The following is a 22480-nucleotide window of genomic DNA, read 5'->3' on the forward strand; positions in this document are numbered from 1 at the left end:
TGCCGGGAGCAAATCCCCAGGTTGCGTGGGGCTCCTCCCCAGCTGAAAACTCCATTAAGCCACAAGAGAACACTTTCTCCCCCACCCCCTGCCTTCTTTCTCCAAACTCAGTCTCTCATCCTCCAAATTCTTTTACTGACTTCTTCTCATGAGTACATTTTATTTGCAAACAACATATTTTATCACAGACACTTATTTGCCTATCAATTATGGGGCGCTGTGTGTGATTTCTGTCTCTCTCAGGGCTCTAAAGAATAAAGATGTCATATAAAATGCCCTCCTATGTTAAATATTATTTTAACTTTGCAACAACCTCACACTTACAGTACAGTCACAGTTATGGCACAAAGAACTCATTTTTTCTCTGAGCCTTTTGAGAATAGGTTGCTGCACCGATGCCCCTTTGCCCCCATACTTTGTATTTTCTGCAAATAAAGACACCCTTACATAATCACAAAACAGCCATCAAAATCAGGAAACTAACACTGACACATTACTGTCACCTAATTCTCTAATACAGTCATGTTTCCCCAATTATCCAATAATGCCTCTTACAATAAAAAGATCCAGATCAAAATAATCCTGTGTTGCATTTATTTGTCATGTCTCTAGTCTCTCAATGACCTTGACACTTTCAAAGGTTTGAAGCAAGTTATTTTGCAGAACGACCTTCAATCTGTGTTGCCCTGGCCTATGGGAGTCACTAACACCCACCCCCTGGACATCCCCCTTTTATGTATTAGCCTGGGAGGCAGGATAGAGCCTTCTGGGAGCGTGGTTAGAGAACTCCACCGAACCAGATCGAGAAGAGTCTCCCTTCGCTGTGGTAACAATATTATCTTGTTGCTTTCAGACGCCTAGTTCAGGACTCTTCCCTTTAGCTTGCTCCTGCTGCACTGTAAGAAATGAGGGGTTGTCTCAGGGAAAGCAGCAGCTTGGGAAGGAAGCTTCCAGGGGCTCAGGGACAGAATGGACAGAATGCTCTGAGCATTCTACCTTCCTGATAGCTTCACTTGAATGTCTTCCAGTCATCATGCCCAACTGAATTTCTGATCTTCCCTCCAAAATATCCTAACGCTGCAAATTTTCCCCATTTCTGTTCAAGTCACTGCCTGCCTTCCAAATTCTCGATTCCCTTCTAACTCACTCGACAGTAGTCCAGTGTCTCTGGTAATCAGACTACTGAGTAAACGCTCTCAGCTCCATTTTCAAAACGTGTTCGGGGTCCCCACACTTCTCCCCATTCCCAGCACTACCGCCTGGCCCAGGTGACGGAGCTCTCTTACCCGGCTGCAGCGACGGCCTCTCGGTTGGTCCTCCATTTCCACTCTCACGCTCCCGCAGTCTACCGTCAATTCAGCAACCAGAGTGAGCCAGACCCCTTCGCTCCCCTGCTCAAGGCCCTCTATAGCTCTATTGGCTTCCCCATTTCACTCCAAGGGAAATCAAGGTCCTTTCCTCGGTCCACAGTATTCTGAACGATCTTCCCACTATACCGCTCCCAATGCATCTCTTCCCTCCCTTCACTCCAGCTACACCGGCCCACTCGATCTTCCTTAGACTCACCAGGTGTGTCCACCCCAGGGCTTTGGCACTTGTCCAAAAGTGGGGGATGTCTTATCCCCCCACTACTCCACGCCTCTGCCCTGGGTCATGTTTTCAGAGAGACCTACCCTATCCACCCTCTTCACAACTAGGGGGTGACCTTTGCCCCCAGTCTGCACCGCCTGTTCACCTTCCCGTATTTTCTTCTTAGCACTTGTTATTCCTAGCATACTCTGCTTTCCCCATGTATTTTACAATATGTCAATCACCCCACTGGAATACATGGTCCATAGGGCGGGGACTATTTTCACCTTTATTTCCCCACTGCCTGCGACAGTGCCTGGCACAAAGCAAGTACACAATAAATACTTGTTGGACAAAAGAAGAGATACCTTGGAGGCCAAATAAAAGGGAAATATGGTAATGTTATACAATTTTATTTAAAAATGTATGTATTCCTGGTGTTTGTTCCAAGAATTAGCACACAATAAAATTACAATTGACTTTTACAAAAACGTAAGATTACTTTTATGATGTTTAGTTGTTTTTGAAGATAAAGCTCCACTCAAGTGTAGTTTTCAGTATTCCTTAGGGTATTTTCATCCTTATTTCAAGTAGACTGGCTTTATGGGGCCTGTACTATCATCTTTGGATAAAAATGACCTCTTCTATGTCTGAGTGGGAAGAAACATACCTTATTTTTTTTTTAAATTCTACGTGGAAGAGACTGCGTTCCTGCCATTTTCTTTCACCTGTACACACCCGGGGCCACAGCTACTCGGCCGCGGGGTCGAGGCCTGGGGAAGGGTGACTCCTAGGGCCCTCAGTTCCTCAGAGGCAATGAACAGTCAGGACAGCACTGCTCAGCAGATACCACCGTCTGCTGCCCAAGCTCAATAAGGCAGCGAGCAGCAGAGGAGGGCCTTCCAGCCTCCTGCTCTAAACAGAATATTTTAGCTTAACAGTGGAAAATGTTTAGCATGTTTCCCCCTCCTAGAAAAACAACAGGCAATTTCTCTTCAGGGAGATGAAGAGGGAATGGGTTTCCACCAGTTCTGATGAGCCATCAAGTTCAGAAGCTCCCTTATTTGTACAGCTTTAGACGAACTAACAAAAAAAGCACCCCCCCACCCCCAACCACCAACCCGTGCCTGGGAGCTGATTTACCTTGCAAACCATTTCTCTGCCCTGTAAAATTCCCCAGTAATGGCTGCATAGATATTTTCATTTCCAGATTAATTAATCATTTAGGGAGTGTACAACTGAAAGCAAAGAGTAGGAAGAAGCTACTCTATTTGTTTTTCTGTTCTGCTCTGCCACTCAACTTGGAAGCTGTTGGGGACAGAGGACCTTTCTTAGTCATTTCTGCATCTGGCACAATCCTGGCACAAAATGGCACCTTAGTCACTCGGTCAGCATATTTTTAGTAAGCACTCAGTCTGTGCCAAGTGCTGGGGAGGTGGCCACATGCCTCTGACCTCACAGAACTCATGTGTTAGTGGGAAGATCGACACATATTAACCAATTAAACAAACAAATATGGGAATTTCACATTTTTGTCAATGCTATAGAGAAAAAAACAGGGAAATGGAAGAGAGCAGGGTTGCCAAGCAAAGGGTTTAGACCCCCAGATAGGGGTGGAGGTAGGGCAGCTGTTTCTGGGGATTTGGCAGAGGCCCCTCTCTGGCCCCAGGTCCTGTCATGTGAAGCAGCTCCCCCATCTTTCCGACGAACCCTAACGCAGAGGAAGCTCATTCTGCCTCCACCACTGTGGGGATGCGGCTGAAGTGCAAATGGAGGCCCACACAGGTCTAAATATTGAACAGTTGTGAACCGAGCTAACAGACTCTTTTTAAAAAATATATTTTCTTGATTATGCCATTACAGTTGTCCCATTTCCCCCCTTTCATTCCCCTCCACCCTGCACACCCTCCCCCCACATTCCTCCCCTTTAGCTCATGTCCATGTGTCATAAGTTCTTTAGCTTCTACATTTCCCATACTATTCTCCCCCTGTATATTTTCTACCTACCGTCTATGCTACTTATTCTCTGTACCTTCTCCCCTCTTCTCCTCCTCCCACTCCCCTGTTGCTAACCCTCCATGTGATCTCCATTTCTGTGGTTCTGTTTCTGTTCTAGTTGTTTGCTAAGTTTTCTTATAGGTTTGGTTGTTAATATCTGTGAGTTTGCTGTCCTTTCACTGTTCATATTTTTTAACTCCTTTTCCTTAGATAAGTCTTTTTAACATTTCATATAATAAGGGCTTGGTGATGATGCACTCCTTGAACTTGACCTTATCTGAGAAGCACTTTATCTGCCCTTCCATTCTAAATGAAAGATTTGCTGGATAGCATAATCTTGGATGTAAGTCCTTGCCTTTCATGACTTGGACTACTTCTTTCCAGCCCCTTCTTGCCTGTAAGGTCTCTTTTGAGAAATCAGCTGACAGTCTCATGGGAACTCCTTTGTAGATGACTATCCCCTTATCTCTTGCTGCTTGTAGAATTCTCTCCATTTTAATCTTGGGTAATGTAATTATGCTGTGCCTTGGTGTGTTCCTCCTTGGGTTGGAACAACTTCTTTGGGATTCTCTGAGCTTCCTGGACTTCCTGGAAGTCTATTTCCTTTGCCAGATTGGGGAAGTTCTCCTTTATTATTTGTTCAAATAAGTTTTCCATTTGTTGCTCTTCCTCTTCCCCTTCTGGTACCCCTATAATTTGGATGTTGGGATGTTTCAAGATGTTTTGGAGGTTCCTAAGCCTCTCCTCATTTTTTTGATTTCTTGTTTCTTCATTGTTTTCTGTTTGTTTGTTTCTTTCTTCCTCTGGTCCACTCCATTGATTTGAGTCCCAGTTTCCTTTCCATCACTATTGGTTCTCTGTGCATTTTTCTTCATTTCACTTAGTGTACTCTTCATTTTTTCATCTAATTTGCAATCAAACTCAACCAGTTCTGTGAGCATCCTGATCACCAGTATTTTGAACTGTGCATCTGATGTGCTATCTCTTGGTCGCTTAGAAGTATTGGCTCTGGGGCTTTGAGCTGTTCTTCTACTTGAGCCATAATATTTTGGTCTGTTCACACCTGTTATGTATGAGGGGAAGAGCCTAGGTGTTCACCAGGGCAGGGCAACCCAGTGGCTGGGTTGTGATGCTGTATGTGGGGGCAGGGGTCAGAGGGGGAGAAATGGTGTTTGTTCCTCTCTCTCTTGGATTTGGGTCTCCTCTGCTGCTTCCCACAAGCAAATTGGGACCTTCTGGTGCTGGTTCCCGGGTTGGTGGGCTTGTGTATGTTCAAGGACCCTGCGGTCTTTCCAATGAACTTTCCTGTGAGGCTGGGAGCCTCTCCCAGCACCTCAACCCCCCAAAGTTTTTCTAATTGGTGCTTTTAGGCTTCATTTCCTGTTGCTGGGGCCCTGGGTTGTGTGATCTGTCTCACTGCCTGTTTTTGCCTGGTTTATCTGCATGCGAATGTGTGTCTGAGGTCAGCCAACCGCCTTGCGCGTCTCACTGGATTTACTAATTTCTTCCCTGCACCTGGGTCCGCTAACCACTGCCTCTTCCTGCTGGGACCCCTCTCCACAGGCCGCTGACTCCGTCCCTCTTACCGGTCTGTATGAATGGTTCGTTGTTGTTGACCTTTGGTACAGTTCAATTTTCTGTCTGTTCTGGTTGTGTTTTTGTTTCTAAATCTTTGTTGTCCTTAAATTTAGTTGTGCGAGGAGGTACAGTATTTCCACCTATGACTCCATCTTGGCCAGATCTCAGACTCTTAAATAAAATATGACCTACCTTCTTACTTTGACAAATGAAGTTTATAAGAACCTGGAAGGCCAGGTGGACATCCAGGCCTCTCAGAATCGTCAGAGTTCTGCATTGGAATGTGGCAGAGCTGGGTGGGCAGCACTTTGGCCTTATCCCCAGCTGTTGGCCTGCTCTTTTCTCTTCTCAGCCTGGCTCCACTGCCCACTGGGAGGGAGATTTTGCACACACATTTGATACCTCAGCCCCTGTGTCCAAAATCCACCCATGCCAGTAGTTGCTTTGGCAGTGTGCAAATAGCCACCCTGGGGTCCCCCTCAGGCTTAGGGGTGTGCAAACTGGCAGCACAGACCACCCACAGGAAAGGGAACCCGAGGCAGAGGCCTGGAGATGGGCTTGGGGCCATTGGACCACCAGTCGAAATGCTTCCACGCCCTTTACCTAAGGATCCTTATGATTAGTTCTTCCCTGAATTCGAGAACCAAGGAAAACTCAACTCTGCTGCCAAGCTCGTTTCTGTAATGCGTAAGGTTTCTCCCTGGGTCTAGGCCACCTGGAGGCTCAGGGCTCAGTTGGTGCCTATTTGCAGAATAAACAGTTCATTTATCAATCTGGCATCCAGTCTCAGTTTTCTATCTCACTACCCATACATGTTTTCATAGAGTTTTTTCAGGGTAGCATTAATTATAAGTAAATGACAATAGTAATTACATACACAAGTAATTGCAATCCCAGAGACTGGTATCTGGCCAACAATTCCTTTGGGAATGTGCACAGTGGAAGTTTTTGTTTTGTTTTCTTTGTTTGTTTGGTGTACTGTAATTTGGGGGCAGGTAGCAAGAAGACTTTAAATGCATGTCAGATTTTGCTACTACATAATTATAGCAACTTGCTGAGAGTCTGTTTCTAATCTTTGCAAAGAAACAGGTGCCATGTCTTCATGGCCCTCCCAACTTTATTGTAAGGATGCCATAAAATGTTTTAAGGAATATAAAAAGGTATAAAGTATAGGGCAATGACTTTACAATAATGCCCAGTGTAAGGGGCCCAGCATTAACAACGACCGCTGAAGGTCTCTGAATTCCCTCCCAGATCATAACCCCTCACGGTCCCCAGAGGTAGCCATGATTCTGAGTCTGGTGTTTTGTTACCACCAAGCCTTTAAAAAACACTTGTACTATATGTGTAAGTATGTACCCTCAGAATAAGTAGTTTTGTTTTGTGTGTTTTTAGACTCTAAGTAGTACCATAGTTTTTTGCTTATCTTCTTTGCTCAAAAGTACTGATATATCTCCCTTTGTTTCTATAGCTCACTGATTTCCAGTGTTTTATTCCATTGCTGTCTCTCCTGCTAAAGTGTATCTCAGGTTGTTTCTATCCCCCTCTAACCCCGCATCACTTTTATTTAAAAAGCTGTTGTGAACAATCTTTGCACACATCTGGGATTTAATATATCTTAAACTACAAATATAAACATGTATGGAACTGAGCTTTTCAGACACTGGTCCTACATTAAGCCATTATTTTCAGATTGATTTACCATCATTCATATTTGATCCTTTGTAATGGCCTTGAAATGGATTTTTATAATAGGAAAACACAATCCAGAGAGGGATAGATAATTTAAAAACCAGAATTCTGGAATTTTTGAAAAGTAGCAGGGAATTTACCTAATCAAGCACCTTCATTTTATTGGGAAGGAAACTGATTCCAAAATGGGGAAGGGGCTTGCTTGCCCATGGTGAGCAGCGCGCTGCAGACTGTGGAGCCTACATGGGGCCTCCACTGTGGTGGGCACACATTTGAAATAAATATAAAATAAAAAAGTCCCCTGGCTTTCCCTTCTGTTCTCTAAGCTTCACTCAGCAGAGCTGCACGTGGTGTGTGGGCCACTGTGCTTCCCTGGATCGATTCAAACTACATTTTTCAAAAGTCAATTTCACCCCTGTTTTTCTGAGTAGAAGCAAAGATCCAGAGATGAAATAGATTTCTAATCAAATGTAACAAGAATAATTTGATTCACAAAGAAAATGAAATCACAAAAGAAATTAGAGTATAAATATATTTGGAAGAATTTCTCAGAGCAAGGATGAGTTTTTTTTTAAGGTGTCATGCCTACTTTTTAAAAGACTTTATTATTTTTTTTTTTTTAGAGAGAGAGGAAGGGAGGGGGAAAGAGAGGGCAAGAAACATCTATGTGAAAGAGAAACATGGATTGGTTGCCTCTCGTATGCGCCCTGACCTGCAACCCAGGCATGTGCCCCCACTGAAAACTGAACCGGCAACCCTTTGCTCTGTGGGATGACACCCAACCAACTGAACCACACTGGTCAGGGCAGGATAAGTTTTTATAATTGGGAAACTATGGGTCCTTTGGAGAAGAGTGAATTTTAAAAGCTGCCCTTCATTTGGTGAGCTTCCACAATAATTCCCTCCTTGAACAAATATCAGTCAGGTGCCCCTGGGTCCTCTTCTCAACTAGTCCTCATTTCTCCTGCAGCCGTTGGAGGAGATCATCAAGAGGACATGGCCATCAGTTGGCCTAAGAACTGGACTCAGGCAATCAGAGGCTCCTCACCCCTGCCACTGTGCTTGACATGTACTCTCTTCCAATGTTCCCACAATGTGAGCCATTTTTAAGGGCTCACCACTGAGAGAGTACGGGGTCGTTGTAACCATCTGGATGGTATATGTAACTGAATGCAGTTTAGGCCTCTATATAAACTTTCTTACGTTTTTGCAGGTGGGTATGGAAAACTCTCCATCTTGTGGCCGACTAAGATGAACCTCGTAAGTTCCTTGCTCATCAAAACTGCCACCTATGAACCTGGAGTGGTCTGCCTCTTTCTCTGGTCTCTCCTTGCCCTCTGTGTCCAGGGTCCAGCTTCAGATTCTACTCAGGAAGCTCCTGAGGTTGCCAGCAAACACCTACAGGGTCCAGCTTAGTAAGAATCCTCCCACCCTTGATCCTAACCAAGTTCCTCTTAGTGATTTTCCCATTCACTGACCCTCTCACTCTTCCCTTTGGCTATAAAATCCCCAGCCACCCCTGTCATATTCAGAGCTGAGTTCAGTCTCTCTCCCCCATTGCAGTAATCTTGAATAAAGTCTCCCTTACCTGTTTCACTTCTGTGCAGTGCAATTTTTCTTAAACAGTTCCATCTTTCAATGTCAGATGGTCACTGGGTCCCATATTACCAATGGCCCATGATTAGAATAGCCATGTCTTGCTTGGACTGAGTCTCTGTGCATGGTGGACACAGGAACAGAATCATCAATGCTGCCCTTTTCCACTCTCTGAAGTATCCTCGTCTGGGCAATAAATCTTATGGTTACCCACACGTGGTGTGAAATCTATTGGACAGAGGCCCTCAATAACAAGGGAACCTGCTGGACTTTAAAAATGCTGCTACAACCCTGACCAGCATGGCTCTGCAAAATGAAAGGTCACAGATTCGGTTCTCCGTCAGATTCCTGGCCAGGGCACATGCCTGGGTTGTGGGCTGGTCCCAGTTGGGGGCGTGGGAGGCAACTGATCAATGTTTCTCTCATACATTGATGTTTCTCTCCTTCTCTTTCTCCCTCCCTTCTCCTCTCTCTAAAAAATAAATTTAAAAAAAACAGGGCTACAGCAATTACAAAGGACAAAAGAGAACAGATTCATTAAATGAGGACACTCTTTTTGATCCTGACTCCTGAGGTATTGTTACATCTGATTAATAACATTTTATGTCCAAACTAAAATGTTTCTACACAAGGAAAAATGATTATTTTCATCACATCTCTTAACAATGTTCACACATCGCCTTTATTATGCCTTTTCTTGATCACTAGAGATGATTTGTCACAGCTCACTTACCCAGAATGCGACCAGCATTCCAGAGTGGGAGGGGAGGAGGGAGGGAGGGAGGGGAGGAGGGAGAGAGGAGACAGAGAGACCAGGAAAGCCAGCGTGGTATGGGACTTTGGAAAAACGGATGAGACTGGGGAATCAATATTGAATTCTCTGGCGAACTGAATTAAAGGACTGAAATGAATTTATAAGACAACAATAGAAGCTAATATGTCCTCTTAACAAGCAGGGACACATCAAGACTGACCTGTGTTTTCATCCGCTATGGGGAGATGACAGGACGAAGGGAGCTCCTTGAAGCCATTCAGTAGAAAACACTGGGTTTCTTAACTGTCTTTTGTCCAGGAGCCAAATGAGAAAAATCTCTCATCACAGTGAAGTGTGCTGAGTGGTTTGGAGCAATGGGTTTGTTAGCTACTTCCACTTACCTTGACAGTATGTGTCAGAGGCCCTTATCCTGCAGAACTTTCCCAGGTCCCAGGGGAGAGGGGGAGACCTGCAGGCCCTTGGGTAGGCTCTCAGGCATGAATGCCTTGGTGGGGTGAGGCCGGAGGGGAAAGGGTTGGATCAGACAGTCTCCAAAGTTCCTCCTGCCAGGAAGTCTAAGAGTTTGTCCCCCAGCAGACTCTCATCATTGATCTGTTAACCCCATTTTACGGGCAGAAAGAGCCAAATGAGGAGAGAGCAAGTTCACTGAAAAGGAGCTGGATGGAGCCCCTTGTCCTGCAAGATCAGATCGTTGATTTAGAGAAAAACAACCAAGGCCAACAGAAGGACGCTCTACGAAAACCTCGGCCCTCAGTGAGATCCTGGCCCTGCAGAGTTATAGCACCGGGGAGCTGGTTAGAAATGCAGACTCTCAGACCCCACGCCCGAGTCTGCTTTCAACAGGACCAGCAGTGACCCATACGCACTTCAGAGTTTGAGAAACCCTGGCTCTAGCTGTGGATTACGTTGTGAATAGCAACACTCCGAAAAGCACTTACAACTGTGAGCTACCTTTTGACAGAGAACTCAGAGGCTTTTATGAAATCAGGCCAGCTTTCCAAGCACAGAGGCATCATGTCCCACACCAGAACCCTCTACCAAATTACTAAATATACTTTTTTACAAAGTGAGTTTAAATCTGATAAGAATAATAGAAAAGAGAAGTCCATCAATTTCAGGCTGAGGCTCAAACCGTTCCCCCCCACCGCTGCCCCCCACTTTCTTTTCTTCTCCCTGGCTCTCCGGTACACAGATTTGTATTAACAATAACCTTGGATGCACGGTACATTGTCAGTGTCTTCAGAGGAGGCCACCGGAGTCGTCTGGGTGGAGATACGAAGTGTTTGGTCTGGGCCCGCACGGCCACGTTTGCTCTGGGCTTCTGACTGCGTTGGCTAGGAGTCTCACAGGGGACCTCTTTCCCTTCAAACCAGGAAGCACTGAATTCTGACTTTACCTTATAGATAATCTGACCAGGAAGTGACAACCGAGCATAAACCTGTGTTAATAATTTTTCTCTGCCCTGGCTGGTGTAGCTCAGTGGATTGAGCACGGGCCTGCGAGCCAGACGATCTCCGTTCGATTCCCAGTCAGGGCACATGCCTGGGTTGCAGGCCAGTTCCCAGCAGGGGATGCATGAGTAGCAACCATACATTGATGTTTCTCTTCCTCTCTCCTTCCCGTCCCCTCTAAAGATAAATAAATAAAATATTTTTTAAAAAATGTATTGGTAAATAAATAAATAAATAAAATAATTTTTCTCTTTTCTTTGTACCTGGAACAGACATTGCAGAAATAATTTGGCATGACATACAATTTGGGTTAGGTCTAATGCATGGGTTGTTTTGGGATATGCTTGCAAAGAAACGAAGAATTCAATGGAAGGTTTTAGGTGAGGTTTTAGATGTAGAGGTTTTAGATGTAAAATTGCTACTTTTATAAGATAAAAAGAGTAAAATCAGATAGGAATATAGTAAGTTATTAACTATGTTTCATAAACACACATGTACACATGCACACACTACAAATAACATACATGGGACCACTTCATGCCGCTGTTTCGCACCTTCCTCTTCTCAGTTAACTGTATGATCTCGAGAGCTCACCACGCGCACACACGCAGACCTTCCTCAACTCTTTCTAATGCCAGGATAGTACTGCATTGCAGGGACATATGCTGATTTTTCAAAACAACTCTTATTATTGATACCTTTAGGCTATTTATAGCTTTTTGCTATTAAAACAGTCCTACAATACTTGGCTATGACATACACTTGTGCATTTATGCAAGTATTTCGGTGGGATAAATCTAAAATTGCTGGATCAAAGTCAGTGTTCATTTAAAAAATTTGAATAGACATTGCCAGATTGTCCTCCAAATCATTACACAAATTTAACACCCTTTCAACACTGCGTGAAAGGAAACCGCTTCATTTGAGAGTGGAGATAGCGGATGGGACGTGGTCGTGTGTGCTCGGACACGACTGTGGCACAACTGTATCGTGGGTCTCCCTCCATCCTTGCCGACCTCCCACTTTTTCTTCCTTCCCACCTCCCTGCCTTTTTCCTTTTCTTCCTTCTCTCTTTCCCCTCTTCTTCCTTCCCTTTCTTATAGCTCATTGTTTTTGTCCAATGAGAGAAGAGACAGAGGGAAAATTAATGTGAAGGCGAGTGAAGAATTCACGGGGCATTTAGGGAAATGGAAGGAAGCAGGGAATGGCCTTCGACTGGAAGCAAAGTACTGGCTTGGGCAGCACATACACCAAACAGGGCCGAGACAGAAAAGATTAGCTTGGCGGCTGCACAGGGATGACGTGCAAGTTCGTGAAGTGTTCCATACTTTTATGGCAACTATGGGAGGTGATGGATGTGCTAACGAACCTTATTGTGGTGATCATTTCACAGTGCATACCCATATCAAATCATCACATTGTATGCCTTAAACCTACACAATGTTATACATGACGTAGAGCGCAATGAAGATGGGAAAAGAGTCGGAAGCAGAATGGAATGGGGGTACCTGGAAGTCTACAGCATGCGGTAGTCAGACACACTGGGGAGGAGAATTTGGATGTGTGTTCCTAATCTTCATGGGCCCAACAGCCACCTGGGAAACTCAGTAAAAATGCAGGTTCTGATTAGGTAGGTTAGGAGTGGGCCTGAGAGTCTGCCTTTCTAGTGGGTTTCCAGGTGATGCTGATGCTTCTGGTCTGAGACTGCACTCTGAGGAACAGGACTTAGCTGACAAAGCCCACGGCCAGGAATGACAGGCAGGGGCATTACCAACCCATGGGCAGGCCGGGGAGCATGACTGTTAAGAGCGAAGAGCGCCTCCTGCAAATGCTACAAGGCGGAGAAGTAACGAGCTGGCTCAGTCACCTCTGCTTCACCTGTCATATTCAGCCTGGCCCCCAACGGCACCAGGACCAAACGCTACATTCAGACCCGTGCTGATTTTCCCACTCTTTCAGGAACCCTTACCTTGAAATCAGATCATAGTGTATTTGCTTCATCTCCAAAACTTAGTAATAACTTCTGTCACACAGAGTCCTCCACCGTTGCCTTCATTTACAAAATATCTGGTGTTGCTGACATTGTCCTAAATTTAAGTGGCGATTGCCTGATGCAGGTTCAGTCCTGAGGGTGCCAACAACCTGCAGCTGGTGTGACTGAGGCCTCACCTCATTATTTTCTATAGAGACGAGAAGAACAAAACAGGGACTACATCCCAAAGGCCCAGCATTAAAGCGGTTTCAGTCTGGGCTTTACAGCATCACAACTTCCTTTGGAATTAAACTTCCCCACATTCCACTGTTTGTTTTTTTTAATATTGTTGCATTCCAGCAAAATTCGGATTGTTAATGTATGTTTAGGAACCAGGGCTTTTTTATACCTAATTCTGTGGGATGATTTCTTTGCCATCAGTCCCCATAAATGAAGGGAAATAGCAATGCTAACTTAAAAAAATTCACGAGTTTAAGCTGACAGGAATGCTTTTCACCTCCCTGCTCCAAGCCAGGCAGTGTCTGATGCTGGGCCATCCAGGTTTTCCCTCACTTAGTTCTGCCTGAGGCCAGAGCAATAGGAAGATAACAGGAGACACACAAGCCAAGGTGGGAGCCAGAGCTTGCATTCGGAGCCTTAGGCTAACTAGTTAAGGTGCATTCTCCTTTTCAAAACATAATCAAAAGGACAAGACTCAGCACAGCACAGGTCTTCAAAACTCTGTCACCTGATCGAGCTGTTGAATGTACCCTCTGTGTCCATACCCAGGAGAGGTGTCTGCATTCAAGAAATAGGTTCCACGTGAGTAAAAGGGTGTGTTCTGCCAAAGCCTGGAGGATGTGCTGGGTTTGCTTTATGAGTGATGAATACAGGTTAAGGATACATAAGAAAAGTTTTTGATGTGCTTGTATTCTCTTTAAAATTTGCTCTAATTAGTGATTATTAAAATATGATGATTAGCAATTAGGTTGTTTTTATGCTTAATTCATGCCTTAATTTGCATTAAACAGTTCTAGTTGAGTAGAAAATCAGAGAAGCATAATGTTTCTTTGCTTTTTAAAAAATTAGGCTGTTTGAGCTGTATGTTTATAACCAGCACACCACTGTCTGCCTGGTATGTGAAAGAAAACAAACAGTTTTTTTGAGAATAATTTTTACCTATGCACATGTTGAAAGCCATAAAAATCTTTATTCTTTGTGTTGATGAATTAAATACGCACACGGGAGCTTAGGGGCCAGGCCCAGAACATGGAATGTCAAGACTCTTTCCCAGCAAAGATGCTGAAGGGGTTGCTTCAATTTCATGGATAAGAGGGAAGCATACAACCATGTCTGCTCTGAGACAAACATCAGTTGGTTGCTTCTCCAATGCACTTCAATCAGGGACCAAATGCACAACTGAGGCATGTGCCCTGACGGAGAACTGAACCTGTGACTTTTTGCTTTGTGGGATGATGCCTAGCCCACTGAGCCACGTCAGCCAGGGCTATTCCTTAGAGAATTTAAGTCAAAATCTGCCTTCAGTTTTGCTCTTATCCCTTCTTCAAGGGTCACATGCTTTTAATTTTTAGAAAGAGAAGCAAGTATTTAATTCTAATTAAAATCAACAGGTTGTAAATTCTCTGAGTAACCCAAGTCTTGCCTTTGAACAGAGTTAGACCCCTAGAAAACTATGTGGCTTAGCTCATCATGGGACAGATTTTTATCACCAAAGAAGCCACCTACAGGAAATTCACATCTGCGCTTCCTACAAAACCATTGTTGAGAATGTGACTTCAATAAATATGCTCTATAAAAAACATCATGTGAGAAGCTGTCTTTCTTGGGGAACTGGTAACACATTCACATTCTTTTTTTTAAAGGTTTTATTTATTTATTTTTAGAGGGGAAGGGAGGGAGAAAGAGAGGGAGCCAAACATCAATGTGTGGTTGCCTCTTGTGCACCCCCAACTGGGGACCTGGCCTGCAACCCAGGCATGTGCCCTGACTGGGAATCGAACTAGTGACCCTTTGGTTTGCAGGCTAGCACTCAATCCACTGCACCACACCAGCCAGGGCCACATTCTTGATAATGAGTATTAGCAATTGTGTCATGTTTTCCTGTTCTGTCTTGGCTTCCTGGAACTTCAAAACCAAACTATACACTCAGCCACAGCAATTATGTTCACACATTGATGTCCTCACTTTTTCTCTGATCTTCATTTTCTCTCTCTGTTATTCCATTAATATTGTACTTGATGTAATCGTGGATTAAATTAACTTCTTTCAGGCATTAGAGGCAAGCTCTGATCAGCAAAATATGCTATTGGTATGCACCAACCGATAACTTGATTTTCAAATCCTTTTGACAAAGACTTAGCCAGCACAGGGAGCTGCTGGCAGGTGGGAATTGTGCGTCACCCAGAACCTGGATGACTCTAGGCACAGAGTGAGCCATGCTCGTCCTGCTATCTGTCACAGGTGACACAAAGCAGATAAGTTTGCTGACCACAGCTCAGGACATTCCCTCAGTCACATTTGTCCCACAGTTAGAGGTCCTTCAGGTGGCATTTTATGGTAGCATCTTGTTACATGGAAGCGCCTTCCAGGGACTTGCACCTGCCCCTCCGGACCAGGGGGAAAGCCGTTAGAAAGTACTTGTACCTCAGATAAGGAAAACATCTGTTATGGGCTGAATTGCTCCCCTCCTCCAACTCATATATTGAATGTGACTCTGTTTGAGATAGGACCTTGAAAGAGGTGATTATGATTAAATGAAGCCTGTAATGTGGGCCCTAATCCAATCTGGCTGGTGTCTTTATACGGAATCTGGACACCCAAAGGGACACCAGACATATGCACTCACAGAGAAAAGACCTGCGCAGCTTCCGTAGGCACAGGACAGCAGAAAACACCCTCTCTTTGGAACAGAGTTGCCCCACTGTGACGCAGGTTCTTCCAGCCTTCCTAAGGTTCTACCTATTATTTTGAACCGGGCTCCACCCAGGACGCTCTGGCTGTTTCCTTTCCACACTCAGGTTGCACAAGGCTCAAGAAAAACAGCTGCAACTTCTGACCCTACCTCACCTTATTATGAAACTTCAGTAACACTTGTTTCGATCGTTTCTTTGCCAGTACCCTTGTACTATACTGTGGGAGAGGGCCCGTCTCTTCCTGAGGTCCAGGGAGCTGGGAGCCCAGGCGTGTCTGTTTATACCACAGCGGAGACCTGAAAGGGTCAGGTGGCACGCTGACTTTTGTTTTCTGATCTGACAACTTAAAAACTACTGGAGTCAAAACTCAACAAATACAGCAATAAACAGAAGATTTCCTGCTGAACCCGCAGCACCTGGTGGTATTCTCAGCACCGAACAGATTGTAGATATTTCAAAATAATATAGAAACAGCTGTGTTCATTATTATGACTGTATCATAAATATGCTTAATTATTTCAAAATAATGCCTATTGCTCCCAGCTGGGAAAAGTACAGTTTTACTACAAATCAGGTATGGTTTTAAAAGAAATCAAAGACATGTAACATTTTGTTTATGGGTCTAAAATTTTTTTTTAAAAAATGAACAAGGAAGAATAAACAGGAGACACTAGGAATACTGAAGAAACCTTGGCACTATGAACATACACATTGCCCAAGAAGTCCTTGAATTTGTGCCCCGTGCAACCCCCCAACTCCCCAACCTTGAACATCTGTTTTGCAGTTGACAATAGCTAAAGAGGCCTCTTAGGCCTCTTTTAGGCAATTTGCTTAAAAGCAGGGTTTAAAATTTGTGTAGAAAAACAACTAACAGAAGCAGCATTCTCAGGGCCACTTGGACATCAGCTCACCAAGTCAGGGGCTGAAGGATGGCAATTGAAAGGGTCACCATAGAGATACGAGAAGGGAGGCATCTGGCATTTATTGAGTCCCCCCTTAGTACCAAATAGAGCACTATGTAACATGTATGCTAATTTATTCCTCCATTTTCCAGGTGAATACACTAGACTTGGAGAGGCGCAGGGACTTGCCTAAGGCCACAGAGAAAGAGCCAATTTCGAACCCAATACTACAGATTCTTAAATCCGCCTTCTGTTCATTACAGCAATTTACCTCGATACCTCTGCTGCCACTGAAGTGGAACAAATGGAATCAGAGCATGAATGTGTTAAACCTCAGCTGCTACACACACACACACACACACACACACACACAGAGTCCTGAGGGCACAGATGTGAGCAGGAGCCCGAGAAGGGAGAGAATGACTAAGTTACCCAGCACAGGAATATTTCATTTTGTTCCTAAGAAAGAGGGAGCAAGAGATGCCAGAGAACTGGGATGGTTCTGGGGAAGAAGACCCCTGAGGGTGCAGTAGACTTTGGGCTGCACCCCAAGATTCCCCCTTCAGGACTGAGGTCTCATTCCCCAGGCACATGGCCTTCAGCCGGCAGTCTCTTGGGGAATGGCCCTCTCTCCAGGGCTTATTCCACTTCCTGTGATTCTGCAGTCAGTGTCTGGGGACGCAGGACTCTGAAGGTCAGCCCCACAAGTCCACTTGGGACAACTCTGCAGGACTGTCCTAGCTTCAGTGCACCCTGTGCAGTTGGGGGGGTCCTTGCGGGGATGATGATACCACAGCTCAGCTTCTCCGTCCACCCAGTCCTGCTTCCTCCCCCCACCGCAGCACTATGGATCCCCCTCCCACTTGGCAGGAAACTCTCTATAGGAAAATCATCTCGGAACCTGCTTTGCAGTGAGTCTACCTGCAACTGGTGGCTAATGAGCATTTTTAAAGAAATCAGGATGCGTAATGATTAGTTTGAACTCATTAAGTCTTTGTGACATGAAGCCTTTATCGCCAGCTTCCAAATGTTAAAAAAAATGTCTAATGCACTCACAGATGATTTTGGTGAGTAGAAGTATTAAGGAAAATGGACAAAGGGGTTAGACCTTCAGTCTAGACCACCATGGTGCAGAATGGAGACAACAGACAGAGGATGAGACATTCCCAACACCCAGGAGTTTGCAGATGTCTTGGGAAGGGCCATCAACTACAACAGGACACGGACCTGGGACTCGAGGCAACGTTCCCTAGGCCTGGAAGGGGGAGCCGCTGGCTGACATGTGAGTAAGGTTAGGAGGCTGAGGCTCACCCTCACAGAAAGGGATTAAATCACTCCTGGGCCGGGAAAACTGAGACAGCGGGTCTATGTGATGAAGAAGGCATCATCTGAGCAGCACATGGACCTGCCCATCCCTTTGGAGGAATAGGCTCCTCCTCTGAACTTCTGGGTATTGGCTTCGCTCAGGTGGCACTTGGCATTCACTCCCATCGTGTGACTCACACTTCTGGCACCCATCTCCCTCGACAGGGTGCAAGGTGTCTCCCTTCTTATATGTCTCATGACACTTACCACCTCATACCTAACAGACGCACAAGAAAAGTATGACTAATTGATTGCAGAACTTGAGACAGCCGAGTAAAAATCTATCTGGCCTTTTAAAGGCCCTCTCAAATATTACAAGCAAATCTAGAACCACTAAATTTACTTTTGGGTAAAAACCCTCATTTGCTGGTCACTGGGCCTTACTTACAAATAAGCCTTTGTTGTTTTGAAATTGAAATTCTGGTTTCAATCAGCAGTTCCTTCAGAAGTGCTGCCTGACATTGACCTTTTATTTAAAAAATGGGGACTGTTGGAGGCATAACTAGCACCTTTTCAATGAGATTTAGAAAGTGGAGGAGAAAAGAACCATCACTTCATCTATTTCTCCATTGAAGGGTTATTTCAATCAGTGAGACAGGATGAGCTTTATTCATAAAGCACCTGGAATCCTAAAAGAGCAAGTTATTTGTATTAAATATATACATCTGACAAAGGAGGAGCCTGGCCTCAGAGAGAGAGATGCTGTTGCAGTTTGGACATCAAACGCCCAAGTCGGGGAAGGCGTGCAGAAGGGCGTACCATTTGACAGCAGCAGACCAAGCCTGGATGCTGGCTCTGGTCTTGGGTGCTTTATTTAGTTTGCCTTTTTGTATCACAGACTTTTCATCTCTACCATGGGTTGGCATGTGCTTTTTTTGGTAATCCTCACTGGAAGACATGCTTATTGATTTTAGAGAGAGAAGAAGGGAGGGAAAGGGAGAGAAACTATGACGTGCAAGAAACAACAATTGGTTGCCTCTTGCCCATTCCCCATGTGGGGACTGAACCCTCAACCCAGGCATGTGCCCTAACCAGGAATCGAACCTGCAACCCTTTGGTTGCTGGGACAGCGACCTACCAACTGAGCCACACCGGCCAGGGCTTGAAAGTGGGTTGGCATGTACTTTTGACTACAAAATGGGAACAAGCAAGTTCCACAGCATGATGCCAGGCATGTGGAAAGCTTGTAGTAATGACAAGTCTCTTCTAGAGCTCCGCACAGGACCCACTGTCAGCGTCCCACCGTGGCAGTGGCTACCAGCACTGGTTTTAGAATTAACCAGACTTGGAATTGAAACAGCCTTGCCACTTACTAGCTCTGTAGCACTGGGAAAGTTTCTCGACCTCCTGAAATGCACCTGTTTACATATAAAATGGGGAGTACGCAGGGGCGCTGCATGCAATGGGGGGGGTGTCAGGTTAGCACACTGTCTGATACAGATGAGGTGTGCATGGAAAGCAAGCTTCCCTCCACACAACATTGCTACGGATTTCATTCGGTTCAGAACCTGAGCTGAAACCCCTACAAACCTCATGCTACTCCATGTTGGAAACATTTTTAGCAAGTGCTTAATGGCCCACAGTCATTTTTACAAGTGACTGCTACTATGCCATGAGCTACCTGCTACCGGATTAATGAGAAGGACAATAAAGGTTGTGGGCTTCTTGTCGTCAGTTTGACCTTCCTTGGTCAAGGTCTTCCTGTGACAGAAAGTGGAAAAAAATTCAGGAATTTGTGAGCCATCTCTCTGAGACTGAACCAACCACTACATTTGACCTCATCATTACTTAGAGAACCTCTTTCTGCCTTCGACAGCCTGTGCATAGTTGACTTCTGTGCTCTGACCTTGGCCAGACCTTTCCAAACAGCTGATGTGAGAGGTCAGCAATGAAATTGCCAGCAAACTCTCCATGGCCCTATAGCACTCAAGGAAGTCCCTGTGGCCACAGCAGCTGACACAGACCTGGTGCCATCTGGCCACAATGGGTCTCATGACACACAAGTACACAAACCGGTGTCCAGCTATCTGAGGCACTGTCAGGCACACTCACACAGGTGAGTGCTGAGTGCAGCCCACTAAGCCCACCAAGGCACTGGGCAGCTCCGTGAGAACTGCCCTGACCCTCATCTTCCTCAGTAAAGACTGTATGTTAAGGCACCGTGCTGCACGTCACCATGCTGGCGTTTGGTGTCTACATACCAATCACCTAACTGGTGACACCAGGTGAGCAGCCCAGGAAAGGTGACTTCCCTACATGTGAGATGTTTAAAGCACTGCAGGTCCCTTCACCTCATTCAGATAAATCCCACAAAAATCACTGGCTAAATGCAAAAAAAAAAAGTAGCACTTTTATTAAGCTGTGCAAGCAATGTCATTGGACTCCTAACAAGCAGTTTCTGGTAAACTGGGTTGGAAATCTCCACTGAAACCTGAGGCCAAGAGTGACTTCTTCCCTTCCATGGCAAGTCTAGGCCTTGATACATTTCATGTGCTTGACCCTCAGGTGTGTTTGCCGAGAGAATACAGTTTCCTACATTTAAAATAATACAGTTTCCTACATTAAAAATACACATATATACCAAAAGCAAGTAAAATAGACCCCACAGTGTAAGACTACATTTCTAGAGACAGACAGACATTCAGACAGATAGGTGGGTGGGAAGGTAGGAAGGTAGATAGATAGAGACAATATAAAACATAAAATCTAAAAGTTTGATATAAGCTCTGTGGGGAAACTGGAGAAAAGAAACCCATATATTGCTGATGGGAATGCAGAATGGCATTTGGAAACACTTACATGCATTTATATATACATTTATCCTTTGATAAGCAATCCCACACCTAGAAATCTATTTCAAAGATAAACTGGCAATAACACAAAAGAGCTGGGTGTTATTCATTATAGCACTATTCATAATAGCTAACAACTAGAAAAGCCCCCATGTCCATCTAGGGAACAGGTTGAATAAAGCAATGGTACATCTACACAAAGAAGAACTTGGAAGCTAAAAAGAAAAAGAAAGGAAGCATATTGCTGTATATTACTATGACATGATCTTTAGGATATATTGCTAAGTGAAGCTGACAAAAGTTTGTATAATATGCTACCGATTTCTTAAGAAGGGAGAGAGAAGATGCACTTATTTGAATACATAATTTTATTTGAATATATTTAAATATGAAAGGATGAGCCATGAAATTTTAAAAAGAAGAATTCCTTATTGGGGAAGGGAGAGAATAGGGTAAAGAATCAGGATAGAAGTTGATCCTCTTTAAAATGTCTTTTTATAGATTTAACTTTGGGCCTAGGGAAATACTTTACATAATTCAGAAACAAATGTAATAAAACAAAAGCAGCTTTTAAAATTTTGAAACAAATCACCCTCTGTATACCCATGCACATACTCATGGTTCAGTTAAGTATAGGTCAGTGCATGCATGTGAGGAAACTACTGAGTGGAAGGAAACCCGTGTGAAAGGGTTGGAGAAAACAGTCCTCGAAGCTCGCACAGGGCCAGAAATAGTGCCTCTCCACACCTGCAACTGACATTTATTACTAAATCTGAGAGTTCACTGGCCATGGGGTACAATACACAGAAGGGTTGTACCCCAACAGTGGACAATTATCAGACGTAGTTTAATTGCTCCCCTGACCCCACAAAGCAAAGCTAAAAGGAAGACCCTAGAGTACCAAACTGTTCTCACATAGCTTAACTGAATCCTAAAACAAAGCTCAAGACTATTTATTGCAATGCAAAAATATCCAGCACCCAAGAAGGTAAAATTCCCAATGCTTGACATTCAATCGAAGGTTACCAGGCACGCCAAGAAGCAGAAAAATATGACCTACAAGGAGAAAAATAAACTGAAACCAACCCAGAAATGGCACAGATAGGACATTAAAAGTATTATAACAGTATTCTAATTATTCAAATAGCTGAAGGAAATATCAAACATGTTAAGCAGGGACTTGGGAGATATAAGAAAGACTCAAATAAAATGTCTAGAGATGAAAACTACAGTATCTGAGATGAAAAATATGAGGGGAATCCCCCCAAAACAGATTTTATTTATAAAAAATTGTGTACTTTTTCTTACATGTTTAAACTTCAATCACCTTCAAAGTACTCTCCATTTGCTGCAATCCACCTACTGAGACATTATTTTCCACTGCTCAAAACTGGTTTTGAACTCATTGATGTCTTTTAGTGCTTCTGACATTTTTTGTTTCACCTCTTCCACATTGGCAAAAAGTTTCCCTTTGAGGACTTTTTTCATCCAGGGAAACAAACAAAAAGGCACTCAGGGCAAGATCAGGTGAATGGGGAAGGTGGGGTATGGGGGTCATGCCATTTTTGGTCAAAAACTGCTTAACACTCTGCATAGTGTGGGCAGGTGTGCTCATAAATCACCCATCGTGAAATGGGCAAACATATTGAAAGAGTCTTCAGAAAAATTCTCTGAAGCCAAACACAGCCTCTAACAACACTACCCAGCTGGTCCACTGATACAGATGGGTTCCCAGAACAATCACCTAGTGGGGGACGACTGTACTACAAGGGGCCTGCCCCCCCCAGAAGGTATATCCCAGTTTTATTGGGTTCCCCATCGTATACTGGATGGGACTGACAGTGAATTAGACACTGT

General features: G+C 44.4%; 1 protein-coding gene and 1 non-coding gene across 3 annotated transcripts in view; one reads left to right on the plus strand and one right to left on the minus strand.

Moving 5' to 3' along the window:
- NEK11 (NIMA related kinase 11) overlaps window positions 1–22480 on the minus strand; it is a 216306-nt gene that overhangs the window by 6299 nt on the left and 187527 nt on the right. The window lies entirely within an intron of this gene.
- LOC118997614 (U6 spliceosomal RNA) lies at window positions 11886–11991 on the plus strand. The gene has a single exon (XR_005068697.1). It is a non-coding gene; the product is annotated as a U6 spliceosomal RNA (small nuclear RNA).

Source organism: Sturnira hondurensis, unplaced genomic scaffold (assembly GCF_014824575.4).
Source record: "Sturnira hondurensis isolate 20B ecotype Veracruz unplaced genomic scaffold, ASM1482457v3 Scaffold0013299, whole genome shotgun sequence".
Lineage (NCBI taxonomy): Eukaryota > Metazoa > Chordata > Mammalia > Chiroptera > Phyllostomidae > Sturnira > Sturnira hondurensis.